The sequence below is a fragment of the Lissotriton vulgaris genome, chromosome 7 (genome assembly GCF_964263255.1).
Source record: "Lissotriton vulgaris chromosome 7, aLisVul1.2, whole genome shotgun sequence".
In the NCBI taxonomy this organism is placed as follows: Eukaryota; Metazoa; Chordata; class Amphibia; order Caudata; family Salamandridae; genus Lissotriton; species Lissotriton vulgaris.
This window is the reverse complement of record NC_141695.1, coordinates 759215962-759232534: the sequence shown is the minus strand read 5'-3', so window position 1 is coordinate 759232534 and position 16573 is coordinate 759215962.

Below are 16573 nucleotides of genomic sequence, written 5' to 3'. Positions count from 1 at the left end.
GGAGTGGATAGAACTATGTGAGGTGCAGGTTGCAGAAGAGAAGAGAATTGTGTCTAATGTGCAAGAGGCAATTTAAAGTAGAGAATAAGCAAGGTAGTGGGAGATCATGCGCTAGTGGATGGAGAGAATGTTCAAATACATCTTCAGTGTTAGGTATTCAAGGTTTATCTGGAGAATTAATAATATTGGTAATAACATAATTTTGAAAGCATTATGTAATACTAAGTAGTGGTATTGTAGGTAGGTTATCGGAGTGTGTAGCAAATGAGCAGGTTGTTAGCTTAGAACAGGCAGCACACTCAAAAATAAATAGCATGGTACATACTGTGGTTTGTCGAGACTTTGAATAGGAGCCCTCATATAGCATAATTGAAGTATCTGGTAAAGCACTCATAACGTCCGCGGCACTATACCATTTTGGAATAAAAAATATTATGTAGAATGACTAGCTCCCTTGTCCAGTCTCAACAGGAGTAAACCGGGAATGTGCCATTTTTCCTTCGGCCTTCATTGGGCACCCTGGCAAAGACTTCTTGAGGAGGGCAGATATGAATAAGTGATGGGGAGCAAGGACTGTACATCCTGATACTGGTGGGCAAGAGATGTGGAGCGGGGCCTAGCCATGAGAGGGCCTCTTGCTTTGGACAATGTCTGCCTAGCATTAAACAAGCTGTGAGTGGCAGGACAGTGGAATACAATGTGGGCAGTGAGGGAACTGGAGCTTGGTAGGTTTTCTCAGTTCCTATTAGTGTCATTATACCTGCTTGAAAAGACTCTTTTGTAACATACACACAGCACTTTTCTCTTGTAACACACTGTTTGCTACCTCTCACATTTTGTTGGCTTTTGATACTTGCACAAGTGCCACCATTGCCTACGTAACGTTTGTTCTTGTGCCTGAGTGTCTGCCATATATTGAAGTATTATACCTCTAATTGTACTTTGTTTTCTCTTGTAACCTGCACACTTGTCACTTTTTCCTCCTGTAATGAACCGTTTTCTACCTCTTGTATTATGTTTGCTCACAATTGTCAATTTTGCCCCATGTAACTTAACGTCTGCTTTTGTAATTTGTTCACTTGTAATTTTCTCCTCATGTGTCATTACTGTTCCTAATATGACGCGCTCTGACACCTTCGGGTAAAGTCTGCGCTATATAAAAATGCATAAATAAATAAAAATAGGAGCCGCGGTGTGATGCAGCTGACCACCCCATGAAGAATGTCAGGAGGGGCCCACATTCTCCAGTAGCTCACAGATATTCGTTCATTTGCCTGGGGTTGAATAGGGACCCCACTCAAGGCCCCTGTATGTTCGCCCCCAGGTGATGTTGTTATGCTGTTAATGCAGGGTGCTGGAACCGGTGTGCGGGGGTTCTCGACGCTGTCCATGTGCAGCCCACAGCTGTGTGGGGTCGCCTTAAAGTGCTTCAAGGTCTTCTCTGCGCTGTTTAGGGAACTCTTGGTTGCAGTCTCAATTACCAAAGTTGCTTCCTCTAAGAATGCATATTGTCAGTGCACACCTTGGTGCTGTCCTGCCCAGCACTGTAACAATCAGAACACCCCATTCACTGTTCCCTCTGCGAAACTGCCATTGGAGAGCAATGCACACAGAGAATGACACCGTTCTCATTATTTCCTGTATTGCAGGGTCACCAGCTTTATTCCACCTGTTTCAGGTGATGCATTCAGAGCTTGAAATGCTGCGTTTTCTTCAATCCATTTATTGCCCCCGCATTTTAGGCATGACGCTCGTTTAAAAAGCTATTTCCTTTACAAAGAATGTCTCTGGCTGTACAATCTTGTTCACTGACTTTTTTCATAACTGTGTTCTATTGACTGTCGACAACTGTGGCATACTAGTGGTTGAGGCCTGACCTGCTCCATAATCCTAGACAAGTGATCCAAGGAAGCTAGGACTTGCCAGTGTATGCATATCAATAAACTTACATGCATTTATTAAGTTTTCCCATTCATCATAATTACCTAATTAATCGATTGTCAGAAAGTATGCCACTGTCTAAAGGCAGCGTTGGGAAAACTGCAAAAATGAATACATTCTGAGGTAGGAATACCACCACAGAGGCTGAAGAAGGGCTATTAAGCAGCTGAGACGGGTGGGGGGTGATTATGAGATTTATTTGCGAACCTTGTTGCAGCAGTAAACAAGCTAAAAGCTGATGCAAATCATTTGATTGATTCTACAAAAAAGAAGTGAATAAAAGGTTTTGCTTTTGACAGTTAACAGGTTATTGGGCTGTGCGGTGGGATTTATTTCAAGTGCTCACCGTCCTTTTTCCCCAGCACCCCCCCCTCCCAAAGGGGCGGCAATCTGAGGGATAGCCCCGGGCGCCACAAGCTCTAGCTATGCCCCTGGTGCAATCCCCACCGCCACGGGAATTCTGCCCTTAGCGGAGGTAGTGGTCTGGAGGTGGTCTTGCGGTTGTCCCACCGCACAACTTGTAATCAGGCGGTTGTACAACTGACTTGGCTGCAGTTGGACAACCAACGTGGGTATGGCAATCCCAGGACCTCCGTACTGGGAACCAGGCCCTAAGTAAAGTCAATTCCAAGTACAGTACAAGTTTGAACTAAGGAAAAAAGAGTTTAGAATTGTTAACAAATTCAAAGTCTTTTCTTAAGTAAAGTATTTATGAATATACAGTAACGTATTGATACAATCATTGGCAAAACAAATAGATCACAAAGGCAAGACCTGCTTTTCAAGGAGTCTTAACCAGTGACTAAATTCTGTGATTTGGAAGTCATTTCATTTACTGAATTGCATTTTTTAGCGTACGCTGGGTAATTTATTTATCTGAAATAACAGAGAGATTTAAAAAAAAACGCAGTATAAAACTGACCATTCACACCTGATCGAAGTATTTATTCTGCACGAGCTGCACTCGGCAGGAATATGCTGTCAGCTGACCACCATCTGCAAACAACTAACTTCCCTAGCAGACATGGGGCATTCTGTGGACTGTGGATGAGGAGTAGAAATGAGGCTACGCTTCTGTGTGTTGTCCACGTACAGATGACGACAGTGGCTGGGATTCCAGCTCTGTGAGTCCATTTCTGGCCCTGTTTCAAGCAGAGACATTTAAATTCACCTAAACTTTTTCTTGCGTTTGTACCGCAGATGTTTTCAACAATAACTGCCTGCTATAAGTTGTGCAACATTACACACTGAAATAGGCCTCTATTAACATCACATCACTGTACACGAGGCTGACAGTTTAATGGGGTTGTACCCACGCAAATGTGTTTTTAAGCAGCAGTTCTCCCTTGAGGGTAAACCATGAAAACGCTTATTTTTATAGCTAAATTCCTCTTCTTTTGATCTTAATCTGAGACTCTGCTTTATTTTCCAATGCACTTGTAAATTCTTTGAAAGAATATAAAATTCACGTCTTGTTATCAGAATCGGAAGCACTCGCTCCTCTGTCATTACTCTTCAGGTGCTATTGTCCATATTTGTTATGTTGACTGCTGGGGCAACGGTGGTAATGAATTATGCGCCAGGTTGTTTCCCAGAAGCCTGCCTGTTAATATTTTGGATAAACGTTAACTTGAATAGGCGCATTTCTTTGCGCGCAAATTGTGCCCATCTTTTTTAAATTACGCATGTTGCACTAAATATGTTTCTCCAGCGTCTCAAGCAACTACAAAAGGCATGAATCGCACTAAAAAGTCATGCAAAATAACCATCAGGAGTCTTGCTCGAGAAGTAAATGTCTTCTTTGAAGAGAGAGTGCCTTTTCAGGGCTGTAATTCAGCAGATGCCTAAGACACACCTCTGTGGGCCTCTGTTCTTGGTCATGGATATGTTGGTATGCAGCATGGGTCTCTACAGAGTATTTATCCATTGCAAGTTTGCAAATGTGATTTAAAGAGCCCCTCTCTTTATTTTAGGGTGCTGGTGTCCTTCACACAGACTGTCTAAGCCAATGACGAAAGCAGCTTTTGAAAATTCAAGATGGCACGCAGAAGAGCTCTCCTAGGAAGCTCCAGGCTAGAGATCAACATTGCTTGAAAAACTTCAGTTTGGCGCAACCATCCACCACTTTTCCATCTATTTGTGGAATGTACACTGAAAGCAGAGAAATTTGCATTTAAACCTACCAGAACTAAACGCAGCTGCACGTCAATGCTTCCCTTCTGAAACAGTGTGGACTGCACCCAACTGGTCCTGATGGAGGTCTACAACACATCCTAGACACCATTGCCCTGCAGTACATGCTCCCATTGATGGTAGGGATGGAACCGACCGTGTGGCCAGGTGAGCGGCCCAATGCCCGAGACTCGTACACACTGACGGTGCTGGCTACTGGAGTGCTGGAGCAACTGCTGACACTGAGGGAATTGAGGTGCACCATGCTGTTTTGAACAACGGGCCTCCAACTACCTTCTGGTGGAGGTTAAGGACAGGCTTGTGGGGGGGATTGAACTGAGGCACCGATGCTGCCGTGGACAACGAGTCATCAGATTGCCTTGTGGTGGCAGTCAAGAGCAGGGGATTGAGTTGAATCCACTGCCTTTATGTGGCGGTCATGGAGTGCCTTGCTGGCGGGCCAGAGGAGAGTATGCCCATGCTTCGCAACATTCTCGGAGCACACTAGCGAACAAGAGATGATGCCCGTCTCACTTGACTCTATCTGCCCATTAATGATGGGAGAGCGGTGGAGGCTCTGCTCTCTACGGTGATCCCAGCGCAGCTTCCACACATACATTGTGGCTAGAGGTACAAGGAATGGGTGCCCTGCCTGGCAAACAGGAGGATGTTCTCATCACTACTTACACATGGCCCCAGTCCCCTTCCCCTGGTTCTTGTGTACACCTTATCCTCCAAAATGATGGGACTTCAAATATTTTATTGGAAATTGTGTACATTAGCATGAGTATTGGCTCCTGAGGCTACATGAGACCCACCAATAGCTGATGGACAAGTGCTGTGAAATAACAGAGAAAAAAACCTCTGACAGAGAGCAATTACTCATTAGACTAGAGTATAGCCTAGGGACAAATGTAGATTGTAGCGATAAAAAAAGGCCCAGGAATCACTTTGCAGAAACAGGGGGGAAGCCCTCGGACCACTGAGCTAAGGATCAGATCTAAGTCTGGGAGACATGTTAGGAATATGAAGGTAGGTACCACCTCCCCTTCTTCCCCAAGGATGGATAGCAAAAGAGATATTAACAGAATTAAATGAAAAAAGGACTACTCGAAGGCTCAAACAGCAAAGAGAAGTAAAATAAATATAGGATTAATCTGGGGCAGCCATCTTATTTGGAAAACTCTCTCTCTCATTACAGTAAGAGGATGCCTAACATAACTGAAAGAAAAAGAGGATTACCCAAGTCTCACGCAGTGAAGAGTGGAGAAAGAAAAAGGGCACTAACAAAGGACAGCCATCTTATTCTGAAAGCTCCCCCTCTACAGTAAGAAGAATGGAGTTACCTTAAGATCAATAGGGGGCAGCTGTATGCTCTCCCCAGGTAGAATTCAATTAATCACACCTGACAATCTCTCAAGAGAATACACCCTACTTGGCAAGTATCTATAATCATACAACTGAACCCTTATCCCACTCCAATATAACCTCGACAGGATATTGGAAACACATAGGTATCCCCAGACACAATGTATCATCGGTTAACCAACCAAGGGCTGCTCTTACACTGCTTACTCAAGCCCTCTATGTCCCAGGGCACTACCACTAAACCCGGACATCTTGCCTATAATACATTGTGATACACAGTATTCTGCCTCATCTGTGCAGGGGCTCAATTACAAGAACTAGCCACAATGATATTCCCCTGCCCTAAACCCCATGACACTGCACTTGAGAAAAACTTTTCAAATCCTGGATCATAAACATCACTCAAATAATGCAAGGAAAAAGTTTGAGGAAAAGTGTTCTTCTGATTGGCATCATTTGTACTGGGACTCCATTGCTTTTTCATTGCCATCTTGTGTCAAACACTTCCACACGACCCACTTTGTCATTTCTGCTGATACCTGAGGAAAAACTAACTAACACGACAACAGCCATCTTGCAGCCTGCATTTCTGCCCAGGAACTGTTGCACACCCAACCCCCCTGTTCTTTGCAGTTCAACTGAAAGCCACGAGACACTCACACCCTGAGCAAATGATTTGTTTTCCATCTCCTGCTCCCAGCCTGGTAAACATCCTTGACACTGTGATCAGGTTATCTGGACAATGGCCTCACTGCTGGGCCTTGATCAGGGTGATTAAACAATGACTTGAAAGACCGGGCTGTGATCAAGGTGATTGAAAAATGACCTGAAAGACTGAGCCTTGATCAAGCCAAGTGAACAATGATTTGTGTACCAAGCCTTGACCAGGTCACCACCTACAAACTTTGTCTGGATATGGTTATCAACTGCAAACACTGCCCTGATTGAACAGTGAACTAACAGCCAAAAGACTGGAATGAAAAAGAGTAAAAGGCTTGTAAACTGCGGAGTAAAGCAGCAGCCTCCTCTGTCTTTTTTCTGAAGAGCTTGGGACTCTGTTCCATAGCCCGGAATATTTGAATAAATCTGGGTTCCTCCTGCAGACGAAGGCTCCTATGTCTCCTTTTACTACGTATGAAGGGTATGGAAGGCTTGAGCGATTCCCCTGCTGCCGAGACCCAGTAAGTGGGTTATTCCGGTTCTTCAAGTTCAAACACCACCTACTCAAACAATTTCTGGAGAAACTAACAGTTGACACCTACTACAACACAAGCAACAGTAAAACACACTTACTTCCTTTTCTACTCTAAATGTCCTGCAAAATGGAGAAACATCTTCTTTCTCCACCTGTAAGTTACAGATACAATTAAAATTCCCTATGGAACTAAACTCACCACTGCCCCCTCCCAAAGCTTCAGAGAGGGGGTCTTCATATCTATCTTCAGGATGGGGAACATACTAATTCAAGCGACTAGCCATCACCTCTAAATCTTTGACTGATACTGCTTGTCACTTTTCACCATATTGTCACAAGATGGTCCTGTCCCCCTACACACCCGCTCCCTTCAACCCTGGACCATCACCCTTGAACCTATTCACCTACATGACACTACTGCCAAACTTTACACCATTGCCAACCTAGAAGCTATTCGCCTCCAAGACTCTATTGCCACACTTTTCACCATTGCCCCACGAAACATGCCTTAGTCAGGAAAGCGTCAGTCCAACCACCCTAGCTATTGGCCACACTGAAACACTGTCCCTTGACATACGCATTGGTCAAGATAGCGCCAGTTCCAACCCTAGATTGTCCACTAATGATGCCCCCTTGAGCACTTCCCAGATTGCCAATGTGGAAGATATCCAGCCCAAACAAACCCTCTCTATTTCCGACCTCGATGACACCGGCCTCCCATCTATTCAGCATCGCTCGCAATCTATAGACACAGGACCCACCACCTGCCCACCCCCACATGGAACAGAAATCCTCCCTGACATACTTACAATGGGCCATATGTATCAAGATACCCATTTGCGATTCTTAAATAGCGATTTTTAAGGAATCGCTAGTTGAGAATCGCAAATGGGTATGTATGTACAAAATCAAATTTTTTTCCGATTCCTTAAAATTCCTTAATTGCGATTAGCAAATTGCGAATCGCAATTAAGGAATACTTTCCCATTCATTTCTATTGGCCAGGAGGCCCATTGAAATGAATGGGAAGTTATTCTCAATTTGCGATTCGCAATGTGCTAATCGAAAATTGAGAATAATTTCAAGGGTGCAGGGGTGTCCAAAGGACACCCTGTTGCACCCCTGAAATATGCATGGGTGCACATGTGGTGCACATACATGCCCTAAGGGCATGTATGTGCGTCACATGGCACTTTGAAAAATGCAAAAATTTGCATTTTTCAAGGAATTCGCAACTTACCACCAACTAGAAGTTGGTGGTAATTTGCGATTCCATAAGGGCATTTTGCTAATTTTTTTTGCTACATACATTGCATTTAAGGAATCGCAAAATTTGCGATTCCTTAAATGCAATTGCAAAATATGGAATCGCAAATTTAGCGATTCCTTATTTTCCACCAAATTTTTCTTAATACATTCCATTTAGCAAATTCGCATTCGCAAAGGCCGAAATTCTGCGAATTTCGGCCTTTGCGAATGCGAATTTGCTTGATACATATGGCCCAATGTTTCTTAGCTGAACAGAACAAAAACTTTATTCTTTACCTAAAGACATTGTTCACATAACAAAAAAGAGCTCACGATCCAAGCCAAGTTGACACGAGTCCCACTATGAGAATAGAAAAATGGACTCCCCATAAAGGATCTCCAAGAGCCAGCCAGCACACCAGCCAGATCTTCATCTCCATGAGCCACCTGCCCTACAGACTCTACAGAGCTCTCAATCACCTAGTCACTTTTGAAGTGGAATCACTCGGCAATTTATACATCACTTAAACTCCTCAGTGGATCCCAAGCCTCCATCCAAAATCCCAGTCATCAGAGGCACAAATAGAATCCCTTGCGCTAACATATCCCCTAGACCACTTGCTCAATGCACCACTACTCAGACACTACACACTATAAATAATATTCCGAGACCCTAACCTGCATGCTTCTTATTTGCAGATCAGCAGCTAAACACACCACTGAAATTGCTGAAACTATATTAGCTGAAGAATCGACATTGTATTCCTAATGGAAACCTGGCTTAACAAACACTATACTCCTATTCTGGACTTGCTTGCATCACCCGGCTACTCTATCATGAGACAGGACAAACCAGGATGAATAGGGCGTGGGCCAGCAATCATTCACCAGAAAGAAACCCAGCTCAACACCTTAGAGAACACAAACTACTCTACCTTTGAATATAACAAAAGGCACCACTCCTAACAATCTCCACACCATCCATCACTCCATACTTTTCATTGAAGAACAACTGACCTAATAACATTATTTTCCCTAACTTGCACCAGAGATGTGTTTTTAGGTGACTTCAGCCTGTACTAGAATGACACAGAAAACTCACAGTCCATAACCTAATAAACCTTCTTGAAATCAATGACCTCAAGCAACTCTGCAATGAAAGGACCCACAACAAAGGCTCTACACTTGATGCAATATTTACTAGAAGTTAGCTCGTCTCCCTCTAATCCATCAAGCCCACCGACTGGTCGGACCGCCATCTAATACTGTTCAATCTCAAGGCTCACCCTAGATCCTACCCAGCCTCATCCACCAAACAAATACACCGGGCAAGCAACATCAATAAAATCCCACTTATGGAGCTGGAATCCAGGATCAGTGCCCAATTACATTTCCAACCTCTAACACGCACCATAGATGAACTCACTGCTCACTATAGCACAGCGATGACAGATGTTGTTGACCAAGTGGACCATCTCAAACTAAAGAGATCAAGAAAAACTCAATCTAGATCCTGGTTCAACTCGGACCTTAACAAAGACGGGAGACAACTAAGACCGACCAAAATGTTCTGGAGCCAGAACCCCTCACCGAAACACCTCTCACTCCTCAAATCTGAACGGCTCTCCTACAAGAAACACATCTTTAGGGAAAAAACTGTTTCTTTTGCAATCAACTTGACCATGCCAAGAACAGACCCAGGGAGCTCTTGAACATAATAAAACAACAAACTACTCTCCCTCCCATTTTAAAACAATAGCCACCAATGAATGCGTAAGAAATAGTTAACTTCGTTACTGGCACAGTTGCACAAATTGAACAATCTATTATCCATGAAACAAGTCTGACTTCCCAACCCTCCTGTCCCATTGATACACAAGCCACCATAAAAACTCCCCCCCCCCCCCGCCCCCGAGATCAAACTAATGACCGGAGTGCTCCAAAAAAATTAAAGACAATAATCTCTTACAACTGAAAAACAATACTAAGTGACAGATTTCAAACCTATGACAGAATCAGAAGTCTTCAAAATAACCACAAACTTGAGGCCCACATTCGACACTACTGATCCCATCCCTTCCACCCAAGTATAAAACCTCAACCACATCTTCTCTCTGTTTTGGAGTAAAATCATCACCATCTCTCTCTCATCAGGTTGTATACCTGACTCCACCTAACTACGCCAAGTCACACCCATCCTAAAAAAAAACAGGGTACACACAAATGACCTCAATAACCTCAGACCTGTCACCAATCTTACTTTCCCAGCTAAAATAAATTGAGAAGTGTGTCCTACTGCAACTCAACCAACACATAGACACATTCAACCTCAACAACACATTCCAATCAGGATTTAGGAAAGGCTGTAGCACAGAAACTACTATGCTCAATATATCAGATGACATTCACTGATCCTTAGATGAAGGCAACTCCTGCCTCCTAATCCTACTCGACTTATGGGTGGCATCTGATACAGTAAATCATCAAGCTTTACTAGAGACAATCAAGAACCACACTGGTATCATTGGCAAAGACCTGAGATCGTTCACGTCCTATCTTGAATTGAATTGAAATGATCTTTATTCGGATTCTGATAGATCCATAAAAGTACATACAGAATGAAGCATTAAAACACATAAAAACATGTATAGAAGTTAAAAACAGAACAATTGGGCATGAGCAGCATATCTGGCGTAAAGTGCATGATACAAAATATAAGACATTAAACAGTTAACAAATGCAATCATAAATTTCTGTTTGGCTAATACCAATATTCATGGAATCCATACACATAGTTAATCCTCTATACAAATTATATTTAGATTTTAAAGTGCGTTATGCGTTCATAGGCCATTATGCATGTTCCATACTTGCCCTCGATCTCACACAGGCTTTTATGAAGCAGCTTATAGTGTATATAACATCGTCAGTTGGTAACATTTGTAGAAATCTCAATGCCAAATTAAAGTCCCTTAGATTATATTTTCTAAAGATCGGCATTAGATAATGCTGGACATACAATTTGTAGTGGCCACAGAAAATAAAGTAATGCAATAGGCTTTGTTTCCCTCCGACAGAGCACGGACAATCCAGCTCTTCTAGATTCTTATTATAGCCGAGTGGGAAACTCAGTAAATTGACAATACTTCCATCCCGGAACCTAAATAAAAGGCTCCGGTTCCATCTTCCTATTGGTATTGACAAGTATCTATAGGGCTTGTTTGGCTTATTTGAATTAATATTACCTGTGTCAGTTAGTGGAAAATATTTAATAATAGCTGGTTTCATTAATTCAGTTCTCATACGTTCCTCTTTATATATTTCAAACAGTGCCCGTTTTACATTGTTCTTGTGGGCGGGGACAATAGTGTTTGGAGAGCTAAACAAAGAGCCATGTCCCACGCTCAGCAGGCTATTCTTGACAGCATTTAGCCAAGGTATGAGATGAGATCGTTCATGTAATAGGCAATCTGAAATTATACCGCGGGTCAAGGAAGCCTCTGGATTTGTCCATATTTTTATCCAAAAAAGCGTAGGCCTTGACCTAATAAAATCAGCTATATATGGCAACATAAGTTCTTGGTGACAAATGAATGTGGGCGCACAGGAAGTTCCACCCAGCACCTTTCTGCAGAATCTATTTTCCTCCAACTGCAAAGACATGCTGTTACAATAACCCACACTTCTGATCCATATGTCCCAGTTGGCTGACATTGGGTGCGATAAATATTTAACAGGGGGGTAATCACTGGGCCGTTTTCGGTTGATGAAGAGATAAAATTGAATTAATTGATTTACCAATTTTATTTCTTGCGTAGGCAGCATGAGGCTGCCATGAGCCAGTATTGGAGAATAATAACCCTAAGTAGGGGAAAGTGCTAGTGCATTTTAATTCATTGTCGCCAGTTTTAATTGAAATAATGTTGTATCTTTTTGGTCCACAGTTCATGATAAAAGATTTTTTAAAATTGGTATTTAAACCTAAATCAGACATAAAAGCAACAAACCCTGTAATTAATGAACGCAAAGCATTTGGAGTACGCCCCATTAATACTGCGTCATCCGCATAAAGTAAGGTAGTAATGGGGGAACCATTTATAATTGGAACATCCTTAGAGTTCTTACTCAGGGCAGGGCTCAGCCCATTAATATATAGAATAAAAAGCAATGGGGCGAGTACACAGCCCTGTCGAACTCCTCTTCTAATAAAAATATCATCAGATAGTTCACCATCATTATTAATACGTACTCTTGCCTTAAGATCCCTATGTAAATATGAAAGAAAATATACCAATGAATCATCTAAACCATAATCAAGCAAATGTGACCATAACCTAGAGCGATTGACAAAATCAAAAGCGGAACTCAAATCCATAAAACCTAAATAAAGTGGGGATTTTTTAACGATAATATATTTGGCCATGATCAGATTCAAGTTAAGACACTGCTCAACCGTGCCCACATGGCTTCTGAACCCCAATTGGCTGCAATGTAGCACATTATTATCCTCAGCCCATTCCCTTATCCTCTTGAATAGTACCCTACCAAGGACTTTTAATGTATTGTCGATCAGTGAGATCGGACGGTAGCAGGCCGGATCCGACCTGTCACCTTTCTTGAATATCGGTACGATGACACTGTTCGACCAGGATTCGGGGATTGAGCTGTCGGTCAGATTGTTAAATAGATTGCATAATAAAGGGGCCCAAAAATTGATTTCCGATTTAATCTGGTCGATAGATAGACCATCGGGGCCAGGGGCTTTATTGCTAGCGCTCTCCAAGATTGCATCCTCCACCTCAGATATTGAAAAGTTCAGTTGTTCAGCATTATTTAATAGGGGGGCAGAATCTATAGAAAGGGCTGTTATAGCATAGATTTTAGAGAAATGCTCCACCCAAACCTCACCGTTTATATTACAGTTAATTGGTTGGATGTTAGAACCAAGAGATCTGAGTGATTTGACTTCTCTCCAAAACCCCGCCGTGTCTTTTAGCGAGGCGGTCCGCGTGAGTGACTCCCAGTGGTTAACCACTAAAGCCTCAGATCTTATCCGTAGGGCGAGTTTATATTTAGATCTTAATTCTCTCACTAGGTTAAAATCCCTAGGATTTTGTTTTAAGGCCGCCCTCAATTCCCTATTGGCCTTTGAGCACACGGAGTCAAACCAGCGAGGGCTGTGATCTATGTTGGGCCTGGATGGTTTAGAAGATTCACTTTTAATAGCCCCACAAAGATTACTAAATGCAACAACCAGTGCTTCGCCAGTACTATTAAGTGACAAGCAGGTCTCTATTAACAGAGGATATTTTTTAATTACCTTGGCTAGGATAACTTTATTATCCACCCCTTTCCATATTAGTCTTAGTCTATCAGTAGACAGTGCCAGATTTTGTGGCCCATTCTCAATTCTCAGAGCAGCCTTTATGGTCTGTGGATTGTCTAGATATATTCTGAGCGGGTAATGGTCACTATATGCGGAGCAGATAACCTCTGCTTTTCGAGTTATATCACACAGGGACAAACAAAGAAATATATAATCTATCGTGGAAGCGCAGCCTTGACCTATATAGGTGGGTGTAAATATATTTTCAGCACTAATACCAGCAATTTCCATAGCATTTACTAAATTGCGGGATGCTAATAGATTTTTCAACTCTTCACCATTACGACAAGGAGCACTAGTGCGATACATATGAGCGTTAAAATCACCTCCGATGCAAATACCATCAAAGGACCCATACTTCAGCCCCTCCATGATGTCATCAATAAAGTTAAACAAAGACAAAAAGTTTCCATTGGGATGATTAACAAAGTCATTATAATAAAAATTAGTTATGCATAAAATCATCCTGTTAATGTATTTCATAGCCATAAAACATTTGCCTGGTGTAGGGATCTGTTTTGTTTGTACCCCGGGTTTTATCTTAGACCAAATTGATAACCCCCCACTGGGGCGTCCCATAGATGAAGCAGAGGCCTTTATATTATAGCAACAAAAGCCCTCCATTGTGGGATTAGTTGTACACCAGGTCTCTTGAAGCAACAATATGTCACAATTATTATTGACCCAGTCAGACCATTCTTTAATTTTCAGTTTAGAGTTAAGACCCGCTATGTTCCAACTTACAAGAGAAAGTACAGAATCCAAAAGGTTTTTGTTCATAGGTTGGCCTCTTACTATAGTCCCTGTCAAGGAATGTGAGGCTTCCTGATTTTCATTGATTGGAGTTAGTGATGGAACAACTGGGTTAACTAACTTAATCGGAGAGGGTCAATCTAACATATCCAAACCTGACAAAGGTGCAAATCTATTAAATGTGTTAAAAGGGAAAGCAACTGGCTGAAATTGCATAGCAGGTGGCTGAAAATACCTGGATGGAGGGTGGAATTGCATTAAAGGTGGTCGAAATTGCATGGGGGGTTGTCTGTAGAAGTAGCTTAAAGGTAACATAGTTGCAACCGTAGAAATGGCCGAACAGTTACCACTTCTATTAAGCAAATGTCTTACAGTTCCAGGATTTTTGAAGTTAAGAACTATACAATCTCCGTCCTTATCTTTAGGTAATGGTCCAATCCAAGACACCCTGCGAACCGATATAATTTCTCTTGATATATCATATCCAACCCCCTTGTGTTTAGTCAGCCAGTCTGTGCACTTGTTTCGTAGTTGTACCCAGGATTCCCCCTGATCCTCCCTCAACGATGGTACTCCTGCCAAAACCAGGACGAAAGGACAGGCATCCGGTGGCAAGTGTAAGGGCAAGACAGGCCCTTCGTGTTTACGAGGCCTATTGGACCCTGCTTGGGCAGTACCTTTATTTTTATCTACAGTTGATGTTGTTGCTGTAGTAGGTTGGGTAGAGCCATCATTCTTACTGATGGCATTTTTGTTAATAGTAGCCACAGGGGCAGTTTTTCTAGGTGCAGGAGTTGGAATAGATTTAGCAACTGTTCTAGGTTTTACACACTTAACCCCTGTATTAACAGATCGGGGTTGGATTGTAGGTTGTATGATAGACGGTAATGATGTTCCCAGGTTATTCGTGCCCTCATCCAATACGATGCGAGCATCCTGTTCTTTTAGTGACAGAGTGTTGCTTAGGGATTCAAGTTCTTTTAAGAGACGGTCGGCTCTGATTTGATCCAAAATAATAGACCCCTTCCTTTTAGCTTCGTCATTTTTGACCAGGTTATCTAGTCTGTCCAGTCTTTTAAAAACATTATTAAACTGGTTGATCATATGTTTTTCCAATCGACTAAAAATAGTATCCACTATAGTTTCTATAAGGTTCCCATTTTGTCTTGAGAGGTTGTAATTATCTCCCATTAATGTTGTTTGGGTCCATATAGTGTTAAAATTCCCACTAGGGTGAATAGTGGGCGAGGGAGAATTGCTATCCATATCCGCTGACTCTTTATCCTCCATAGAAACAGTTACCGCCCCCAAAGATTTTTGTTTATTCCACAGGCTTTGGGGTGTGGGCTGACTCTTGTTCGATAAAGGTTGTTTCCTTTTATTAGCGCTTTGCTTAGTAGTACCTCTTTTTCTTTTTTCCCCTCCCAGTTTGTTACTACTAGAGTCCGTAATATCCAGGGTAATAACGTCGTCCTGGGAAACAGTTGTGGTAATAGGGATAGTTTCTGTTGGCAGAGGTACTGGAGGTGTTGATGACAGTACCAGCTGTAGAGTAACAACAGCTGTTGTTAGGGGGGCAGAGTCTGCTGCGATATAGGTAACAGTGTTCTCATCTTCCACAACAATGGGCACGGTAACAGACGGGTGTAATGGCTTAACCACAGTAACCTCAGGGGTAATATGTATATTTCCATTAGCACAGTTAGTAACACTTGATTTGTTGTTAATAGCAAGTGAGCCCATGGAAAACCTCCTCTCAGTCTCCACAATTTCATTAAAGGCAGTTTCAATCAATGTTTCAAATGATGTGATGAGAGAGACGGAGGTATCAACACCCTGGGTTAATATTTCAGTATGGGTAGTAGTAGCAGTGCAGTCACCCATGTTAGTATCTGAGGACAGTACGTACGTTTGAGGGGAATCTTAGGGGGGTGGCCCGCCCGACCACTGTCGTCCACGGACGGCCACAGACGGCCCGCCCTTTGCCCGGGCTTCTCCCGCGCGCGACTCGCGGGTGCGAGAGGCGTTCCCTGCTAATGAAGCGCCTCCTGGCGCGTGTCCGTCGTCACGCCCGCCACGTCCACCCCCGGGGCAGCTGGGTGATGTAGTTCCCCAGCTGCTGCTGCACCGGGTGGATGGCGGTGGATGGCGGTGTGAGCGCTGGCCGTTTCCCTCACGGCGCGGTTGTGGAGCTGAGCAGGGGTAAGTTTGCAAAACAAGTTGGCCGTTCCCCTCACGGCAGGTTTGACAGTGTTTGAATGTCCTATCTGCAACATCGTTCTAAACCAATAAAAATCAATAGTTGTCTCTCGAAGCCTACTCCAGTTCCACAAGGTTTATCTCAAAGCTCAGTCCTCTCTCCAGTCCTATTCAAACTCTTCATGGAACCCCTCACAGTTATTCTGAACCAAGCAGGGGTCAAATATCACCTACCAGGTAATTCTGCAACTAAAGGCTCAGGTATGGCACCTCCTACCTGTCGACCATCTGCAGCAGCAATGTTAACCCAC